The sequence below is a fragment of the Schistocerca americana genome, chromosome 1 (assembly GCF_021461395.2).
Source record: "Schistocerca americana isolate TAMUIC-IGC-003095 chromosome 1, iqSchAmer2.1, whole genome shotgun sequence".
Taxonomy (NCBI): domain Eukaryota; kingdom Metazoa; phylum Arthropoda; class Insecta; order Orthoptera; family Acrididae; genus Schistocerca; species Schistocerca americana.
In genome coordinates, this window is record NC_060119.1 from 806,385,710 (window position 1) to 806,395,453 (window position 9,744).

The window sequence follows — 9,744 nt, forward strand, 5'->3', positions numbered from 1 at the left end:
ATTCCATAAATTATCTGGGAGTACGCATTAGGAGTGATTTAAAATGGAATGATCATATAAAGTTGATCGTCGGTAAAGCAGACGCCAGACTGAGATTCATTGGAAGAATCCTAAGGAAATGCAATCCGAAAACAAAGGAAGTAGGTTACAGTACGCTTGTTCGCCCACTGCTTGAATACTGCTCAGCAGTGTGGGATCCGTACCCGTACCAGATAGGGTTGATAGATGAGATAGAGAAGATCCAACGGAGAGCAGCGCGCTTCGTTACAGGATCATTTAGTAATCGCGAAATCGTTACGGTGATGATAGATAAACTCCAGTGGAAGACTCTGCAGGAGTGACGCTCAGTAGCTCTGTACGGGCTTTTGTTGAAGTTTCGAGAACATACCTTCACCGAGGAGTCAAGCAATATATTGCTCCCTCCTACGTATATCTCGCGAAGAGACCATGAGGATAAAATCAGAGACATTAGAGCCCACACAGAGGCATACTGACAATTCTTCTTTCCACGAACAATACGAGACTGGAATAGAAGAGAGAACCGATAGAGGTACTCAAGGTACCCTCCGCCACACACAATCAAGTGGCTTGCGGAGTATGGATGTAGATGTAGATAATATGTCGTTCCAAAATCTTCTCCATCTCGCTGTTCGATGTGGCCTCCCACTGCTATCTATAAAAATGAGGTCAGGGCCAACGCATCCTTGAAACGACACACGTGGAGAAGGAATACAGTTGCACAACGACGTTGACCGGTGGGTGTACCGCGATTAAAGATTTTGAGGTCGTTTTTGTTCGTCCTATCTGTATTATACTGTAGCAGTTCTTTCTGTATATGATTCAAAAGAATCCGGACACCTGGCTGAAAATGACTTAGAAGTCCGTGGCGCCCTCCATCGGTAATGCTGGAATTCACTATGGTGTTGGCCCATCCTTACTCTTGAAGACAGCTTCCACTCTCGCAGGCATACATTCAATCAGGTTCTGGAAGGTTTCTTGGGGAATGAAAGCCCATACTTCACGGATTGATGCACTGGGAAGAGGTTTTGATGTCGGTCGGTGAGGCTTGGCACGAAGTCGGCGTTCCAAAACATCCCAAAGGTGTTCTATAGGATTCAGATCAGGACTCTGTACAGGTCGGTCCATTACAGGGATGTTATTGTCGTGTAACTACGGGCCGTGCATTATGGTGCTCGATCGTGTTGCAACATGCAATCGCCATTCTCGAATTGCTCTTCAACAGTGGGAAGCAAGAAGGTGCTTAACGCATCAGTGTAGGCCTGTGCTGTGATAGTGCCACGAAAAATAACAAGGGGTGCAAGCCCCCTCCATGAAAAATACTAGCACAACATAACACACGCTGGCAGGTGACGTTCAGCGGGCATTCGCCATACCCACACCCTGCCATCGAATCGCCATGTTGTGTATCGTGACTCGCCATTTCGCACAACGTTTTTCCACTGTTGAATCGTCCAATGTTCACGCTCCTTACACCAAGCGAACCGTCGTTTGACATTTACCTCACGATGTGTGGCTTATGAGCAACCGCTCGACCGCGAAATCCAAGTTTTCTCACCTCCTGCCTAACTCTCATAGTACTTGCAGTGGATCATGATGCAGTTTGGAATTCTTGTGTGATGGTCTGGATAGATGTCTGTCTATTACACATTACGACCCTCTTCAACTGTTGGCGGTCTCTGTCAGTCAACAGCCGAGGTCGACCTGTACGCTTTTGTGCTGTACGTGTCCCTTCACATTTCCACTTCACTGTGACATCGGAAACAGTGGACGTACGGATGTTGAGGAGTGTGGAAATATCGCGTATGACACAAGTGATACCCAATCATCTGACCACGTTCGAAGTCTGTGAGTTCCGTGGAGCACCCAATTCTGCTCTCTCACGATGTCTAATGAGTACTGAGATCGCTGATATGGAGTACCTGGCAGTAGGTGGCAGCACAATGCATCTAATATCAAAAACGTATGTTCTTGGGGGTGTCCGGATGTTTTTGATCACATAGTGTATGTTAGTTGGCAGTGACATATCTTGCTAAAGTTACTTTCGTTCGTAAGTTTTGCACACATGTTTACATACTTCCTGGGCACAGAGGAGGACGAAGAAGAAACCAGGTATCTGTCAGAAAGCGCTCTGTTATTAAACCACGCTTAATGAGAGCAGTAATGCTTAATGAGTGCATGTCGTATGCTGACATTCCACCAAGAACCTGAGATTCACTAGGCGCAATTAAAGTCATATGAGGGCAAGGTAGTAAATAGCTTACCCGGTTAGCCGTGCGGTCAAACGCACTGATTTCCGAGCGGAAAGGCGTGCTGGTCCCCGGCACGAATCCGCTCGTCGGATTTCCGTCGACGTCCGGTATGCCGTCCAGTCTGTGGACGGTTTATAAGGCGGTTTTCCATCTGCCTCGGCGAATGCGGGCCGGTTCTCCGTATTCCGCCTCAGATACACTATGTCGGTGATTGCTGCGAAAACACTTTCTCCATGTACGCGTACATCATAATTACTCTAACACGCAAACATTTGGGGTTACACTCGTCTGGTGTGAGCCGTTCCAGGGTGATCCACTGGGGGCCGATGCGCACAATAACCCTGGGTTCGGTGTGGGGCGGCTGTGGGGTAAGTGGACTGCCGTAGCCTGTTGTGGGGTTGTGAACCACTGAGGGCTACGGCGGGGACGAAGCCTCTCCGTCGTTTCTAGCTCCTCAGTTCCATACGATACAATACAAGGTAGCAAATTCTCTAGGTGGCTCAGAGATGGGATTGACGTCATTGTTCTCGTTACTCCGTTCATGTTTGCAATAACATGATACAGATGTCAACTTTATCAGCGGAAAAATTGCAAAACCCCACGTGTGTTTTAAATCGTTACCCTGACACATAAAATAAATGAAGACCGGGACACATGTTTAAGACTCAAGCTGAATTACTATGCACAAACGGACAAACGCAAAGAATTAATGGCCCTAACTGATTGTGCGGCAGGTCCCGGCGGAGGTTCGAGTCCTCCCTCAGGCATGCGTGTGTGTGTTTGTCCTTAGGATGGTTTAGGTTAGGTAGTGTGTAAGCTTAGGGACTGATGACCTTAGCAGTTAAGTTCCATAAGATTTCACACACATTTGAACTTTTTTTTTGGCCCTAACTGTGGATCCTAAACTGAAGAATTGCGTAATATTAAAGTGAGAGTAAGTGAAGGTGTTAACAGAAACAAGTTTTAAACGAACACATTAATTTATTCAATTAAAAACACAAACATGGAATGCATCTGACTACCTAACAATCTCAATTACTATTACGAAGCTGCACTGTGAGGATTGCACTAAGTGAACCTACTGGCGCTCAGAGTTACTTGAAAGTCTTGAGAATGTGCCCTTGAGAAGCAACTGACGTTCTACGGGTTCTCCGTGAGCTTTTAACAAAAGAAACACAATATATTGGCCTGACCGTTGGACTGAGAAATGCATGCACCTAGCAAAGCACTGTTTTAGTTAGGACGGAAAACTGCAATTGTGTAACTGTAAATTCTGACCAAGGGTCGTCCTAAGGTGCTCGTGCTGCTAAAAGTGCTCGCCGTAAATGATCCGTGTGAGGCGTGCAACGCGTTACCGTCACGACCGTCTTTCTGAAGTTGAGAGCGAGTATCGTCCTTCTGCCGGTACGAACTCTGGACCTCAGTAGCTGCTCGAATTGTGATGGCAACTCACAGCAATCAGTTCAGCGACAAGATCTCTGGAAAACTTCTAGATGCACATTCTTATCGGGCCCCGCACAAACCCTTCCATCCACACTCTCCTCCGTCCCCTAGCGAACTCCTTTTTTTTGCTGAATTCTAGTCTACCATTCCTTCTCGCCAAGCAATACATGAGCACCATCCGCTGTATAGGCACACCGAGCCTGTCAATGGTGTGATTGCTTCTTCCACAAAAATCCCGCCAAGATAAACAAGTCGTGTTGAAACTCCAATGACTTTTCGATCCGCTCCTCTTTCCCAAAACACTTTGCCCTATGATCCCACTTCCTGACAACACAAGCTTTTTTACCAGTCACACGATCTCGCAGCCAGCAGCTAGGCTCGCATCAGAGGCCGCATAAAGTAAAAACACTGCATACAAGACTAGGTTCATATTTTGTGGCATGCTGTGTTTCTTCAGAGAAGCTCTAGATATTTTCAGAATACGGCAGAGCACTGGTCTCCCACTGTCGAAAGTTCCTTTCCTCGGCACAGCTCAGCCAGTATGCTGGAGACGAGTCGTAAATGGACAATTGCACTGGACACCCCAGCGGTCTCTCGTCAATGCAAACTTTCAGGGAGACGACAGCTTACACTACCTGTCCCGTCACCCTGTTGGCTGCTCGGGCCCACTTTTTTCGTTACGTCACTCACTGCCTTGCCTGAAGCAGATCCAGCGTGCATCCTGTTCGCAGGCATTCTCAGAAAGCAAAGAAAAAAAATCTGCTCCATGTTAAATGTGGTTAACATTCACAGATCAAAAAAGTATTGCATCACCTCGGTTTCGAGACTTCTGGAACCTGTACAGAAAATTGGAATAGAGATCACATAAACATCATTTCAGCCCTTTGAACTGCTCATCAAAACCACACATTGCAGGTTGTACCACCATACAGCGTGACCTTCAGAGGTGATGGTCCAAATTGCTGTACACACCGGTACCTCTAAGACCCAGTAGCACGTCCTCTTGCATTGATGCATGCCTGTATTCGTCGTGGAATACTATCCACAAGTTCATCAAGGCACTGTTGGTCCAGATGGTCCCACTCCTCAAGGGCGATTCGGCGTAGATCCCTCAGAGTGGCTAGAGAGTCACATCGTCCATAAGCAGCCCTTTTCAATCTATTCCAGGCATGTTCGATACGGTTCGTTTCTGGAGAACACGCTGGCTACTCTATCCTGAAGGAAGTCATTCACAAGATGCGACGATGTAGTCGCGAATTGTCGTCCATGAAGACGAATGGCTCTCCAAAATGCACTATCAGTCGGACGATGACATACACGTTACGGTACCTTCCATGACCACCAGCGGCGTACGTCGGCCCCACATAATGCCACCCCAAAATGGCAGGGAACCTCTACCTTGTGGCACTCTCTGGACAGTGTGTCTAAGGCGTCCAGCCTGGCCAGATTGCGTCCAAACGCGCTTCTGATGACTGTCTGGTTGAAGGCATATGCGACACTCATCGATGAAGAGAGCGTGATGCCAGTCCTGAGCGGTCTATTCGGCATGATGTTGGGCCCATCTGTGTGGCACTGCGTGGTGTCGTGGTTGCAAAGATGGACCTCGACACGGACATCGGGAGTAAAGTTGTGCATCGTGCAGTCTATTGAGCACAGTTTGAGTCGCAACACGATGTCCTGTGGCTCCTCGAAAAGCATTACTGAAGATGGTGGCATTGCTGTCAGGGTTCCTCCGAGCCATAGTCCGAGGTAGCGGCCATCCACTGCAGTAGTAGCCCTTGGGCGGCCTCAGCGAGGCATGTCACCGACAGTTCCTGTCTCTCTGTATCTCCTCCATGTCCGAACAACATCGCTTTGGTTCACTCCGTGACGCCTGAGCACTTCCCTTGTTGAGTGCCCTTCCTTGCATAAAGTAACAATGCTGGCGGGTTCGAACCGCGGTATTGACCGTCTAGGTATGGTTCAGCTACAGACAACATGAACCGTGTACCTCCTTTATGACTGGAACTGATCAGCTGTCGGACCCCCTCCGTCTAATAGGCGCTGCTCATGCATGGTTGTTTACATCTTTTGGTGGGTTCAGTGGCATATCAGAACAGTCAAAGGTACTGTGTCTGTGATAAAATATCCACAGTCAACGTCTATGTTGAGGAGTTCTGGGAACCGAAGTGTTGCAAAACTTTTTTTGATGCGTGTATAACATTAGTTAGAGGTCAGATCGTACAGTCACAGTAGTTCAGTTAACCTTTATGAGCATTGTAATATTTCATCTTCTGGTTATCATCTTAGTAAAGTTTAATTCTCAAATTAAATGAAAAGGGACATGACTAATGGCTTAACCCTATTCAGAGTCTCACTCGCCCGGTTTTTTTAAATTGTCGCATTGTGTGTGTGCGCGCTTTGTTCGTATGCCTCCAAACGGAATACAGCGCCATCGTGAAATTCTTTGTTTCGGATAGTTAATAGATGAAGATTCATTCCCAGTTGGTGAAGTTCTATAAAGATTCTACTATTTCGTATACAAAAGTGTTCATAAATGGGTGACTAAATACAATTTTTGCTCTACTTAATCTGTTAATAGATGACGAAGATTCATTCCCAGATGGCGAAGTTCTATAAAGATTCTACTATTTCGTATACAAAAATGTTCATAAATGGGTGACAATACAATTTTTGCTCTACTTCTACACGCCTTAGGGTGTCCCAGAAGTTAAAATACAGTTTAAGCATCTGTACAGTATGGGACTGAATGAATAGTGATCGAAAGTACGAAAAGTACTTGTTACCACAGTTTTTCCTGCCGTTTCTTCTAAAGGCCAGATACGAGCGGGGCTGTGGGGCTCTTACTCCGAGGTCTACCACTTAAAAAGACAGGGATATTTCATTACGTGGAGAGAGCACAACGTTCTCCCTATGGGACCCAAGTACGGACAAGGGAGTAAATTCACTCTTAGTATGTCTGACACGGTGCCACTACAAGTATCAGGATATCCCTTAGTAATCGATCAGAAGACCATTTGAGACTAAGTAGCCGTTTTTATGTCCTGCAGCCATTCTGATCAAAATTCTGTTGTAGAAAATTCTGATTGATAAATACATGGAAGAATTTATATTTATTGTAATTATGTACAAATCGTTCATACTAAAAAATCAGGGCTGATTTGATCGGGCATAGACATTTTTCAGTAATGAGACAAGAGCTATTAACTACTTTACTCCATCGTATGAGGGAATCAGTTTTAAGTACAAACACAGGCAACTGGTGTGATGTAGGCACAAAGTGTTGATTTCTCTCCGAATATCTCACGTTGTCATGGGACCAATGATTGACAACCGGTAGATTTCATCTTCATCTACCGCAGCTCTGAAGACAACGCTCAGAGCAGCTTAACCCCCTTCCTCAGTGGCCGACCGACTCCACTTAGGAACCGAGAGCAGGGGCATTAGTGTAGAGTTGCCAGTGCTAACAGACAAGGAACACTGCGTGAAGTGACCATAGAAACCAATATGGGACTTACGACGACCATATCCGTTACGACAGTGCGGGGTTAGTGGACTATGGCAACAGACGCGAGTACTTTTGCAAGCAGCCGGACATCGCCTGCAACATCTCTCCTGGGTTCGTGATCATATCGGTTGGACCCTACACTTCTGGAAAACCGTGGCCTGGTCGGATGAGTGCCGATTTCAGTTGGTAAGAACTGATGGTAGAGTTCGAATGTGACGCAGACTCCACGAAGCCACGGACCCAGGTTGTCAACAAGGCACTGTGCAAGCTGTTAGTACATCTACATCTACATTTATACTCCGCAAGCCACCCAACGGTGTGTGGCGGAGGGCACTTTACGTGCCACTGTCATTACCTCCCTTTTGTGTTCCAGTCGCGTATGGTTTGCGGGAAGAACGACTGTCTGAAAGCCTCCGTGCGCGCTCGAACCTCTCTAATTTTACATTCGTGATCTCCTCGGGAGGTATAAGTAGGGGGAAGCAATATATTCGATACCTCATCCAGAAACGCACCCTCTTGAAACCTGGCGAGCAAGCTACATCGCGATGCAGAGTGCCTCTCTTGCAGAGTCTGCCACTTGAGTTTGCTAAACATCTCCGTAACGCTATCACGCTTACCAAATAACCCTGTGACGAAACGCGCCGCTCTTCTTTGGATCTTCTCTATCTCCTCCGTCAACACTACCTGGTACGGATACCACACTGATGAGCAATACTCAAGTATAGGTCGAACGAGTGTTTTGTAAGCCACCTCCTTTGTTGATGGACTACATTTTCTAAGGACTCTCCCAATGAATCTCAACCTGGTACCCGCCTTACCAACAATTAATTTTATATCATCATTCCACTTCAAATCGTTCCGCACGCATACTCCCAGGTATTTTACAGAAGTAACTGCTACCAGTGTTTGTTCCGCTATGGTACTCGAGCAAAAAACATGTTCTAAAATTCTACAACAGATCGACGTCGGAGATATAGGTCTATAGTTTTGCGCATTTGCTCGACGACCCTTCTTGAAGACTGGGATTACCTGTGCTCTTTTCCAATCATTTGGAACCTTCCGTTCCTCTAGAGACTTGCGGTACACGACTGTTAGAAGGGGGGCAAGTTCTTTCGCGTACTCTGTGTAGAATCGAATTGGTATCCTGCCAAGTCCAGTGGACTTTCCTCTGTTGAGTGATTCCAGTTGCTTTTCTATTCCTTGGACACTTATTTCGATGTCAGTCATTTTTTCGTATGTGCGAGGATTTAGAGAAGGAACTGCAGTGAGGTCTTCCTCTGTGAAACAGCTTTGGAAAAAGCTGTTTAGTATTTCAGCTTTACGCGTGTCATCCTCTGTTTCAATGCCATCATCATCCCGGAGTATCTGGATATGCTGTTTCGAGCCACTTACTGATTTAACGTAAGACCAGAACTTCCCAGGATTTTCTGTCAAGTCGGTACATAGAATTTTACTTTCGAATTCACTGAACGCTTTACGCATAGCCCTCCTTACGCTAACTTTGACATCGTTTAGCTTCTGTTTGTCCGAGTGGGTTTGGCTGCGTTTAAACTTGAAGTGAAGCTCTCTTTGCTTTCGCAGTAGTTTCCTAACTTTGTTGTTGAACCACGGTGGGTTTTTCCCGTCCCTCACAGTTTTACTCGTCACGTACCTGTCTAAAACGCATTTTACGATTGCCTTGAACATTTTCCATAAACACTCAACATTGTCATTGTCGGAACAGAAATTTTCGTTTTGATCTGTTAGGTAGCCTGAAATCTGCCTCCTACTACTCTAACTAAACAGATAAACCTTCCTCCCTTTTTTTGTATTTCTATTAACTTCCATATTCAGGGATGCTGCAACGGCCTTATGATCACTGATTTCCTGTTCTGCACTTACAGAGTCGAAAAGTTCGGGTCTGTTTGTTATCAGTAGGTCCAAGATAATGGTGTGGCTTATGTTTATAAGGAATGGACTGGGTCCTCTGGCGCAACTGAACCGATCATTGAATGGAAATGGTTATGTTCGGCTAATTGAAGACCATGTGTAGCCAAACGAAGTTGAAAGTTTTATGGATGACAATGCACCATGTCACCGCGCCACAACTATTTGCGATTGGTTTGCAGAAATTTCTGGGTAATTCGAGAAAATGATTTGGCAGCCCATAGAACATTTATGGGGCATAATCAAGCGGTCAGTTACTGCACAAAATCCTGCACTGGCAACACTTTCTCAATTATAGACGGCTATAGAGGCAGCATGGGTCCAATATCTCTGCAGGGGACTTCCAACGACTTGTTGAATCTATGCCACGTCGAGTTGCCGCCAAAAGGAGGTCCGACACTATATGGGAGGTGTCTTATGACCTACTAAATTGAGGGTTGGCGTTTTCTGCCCTAGACGCCATCAGTTTAGTCTGACAACACTTCCATGCTATCAGCAGACCTTAACATCTGTATTTCTTCTCTCTAAACTTTAATCCCGTTTCCAAATTTCTCATATCTTTCCTGTTGCTACCTTCTGAATATCCCGATTGATTAA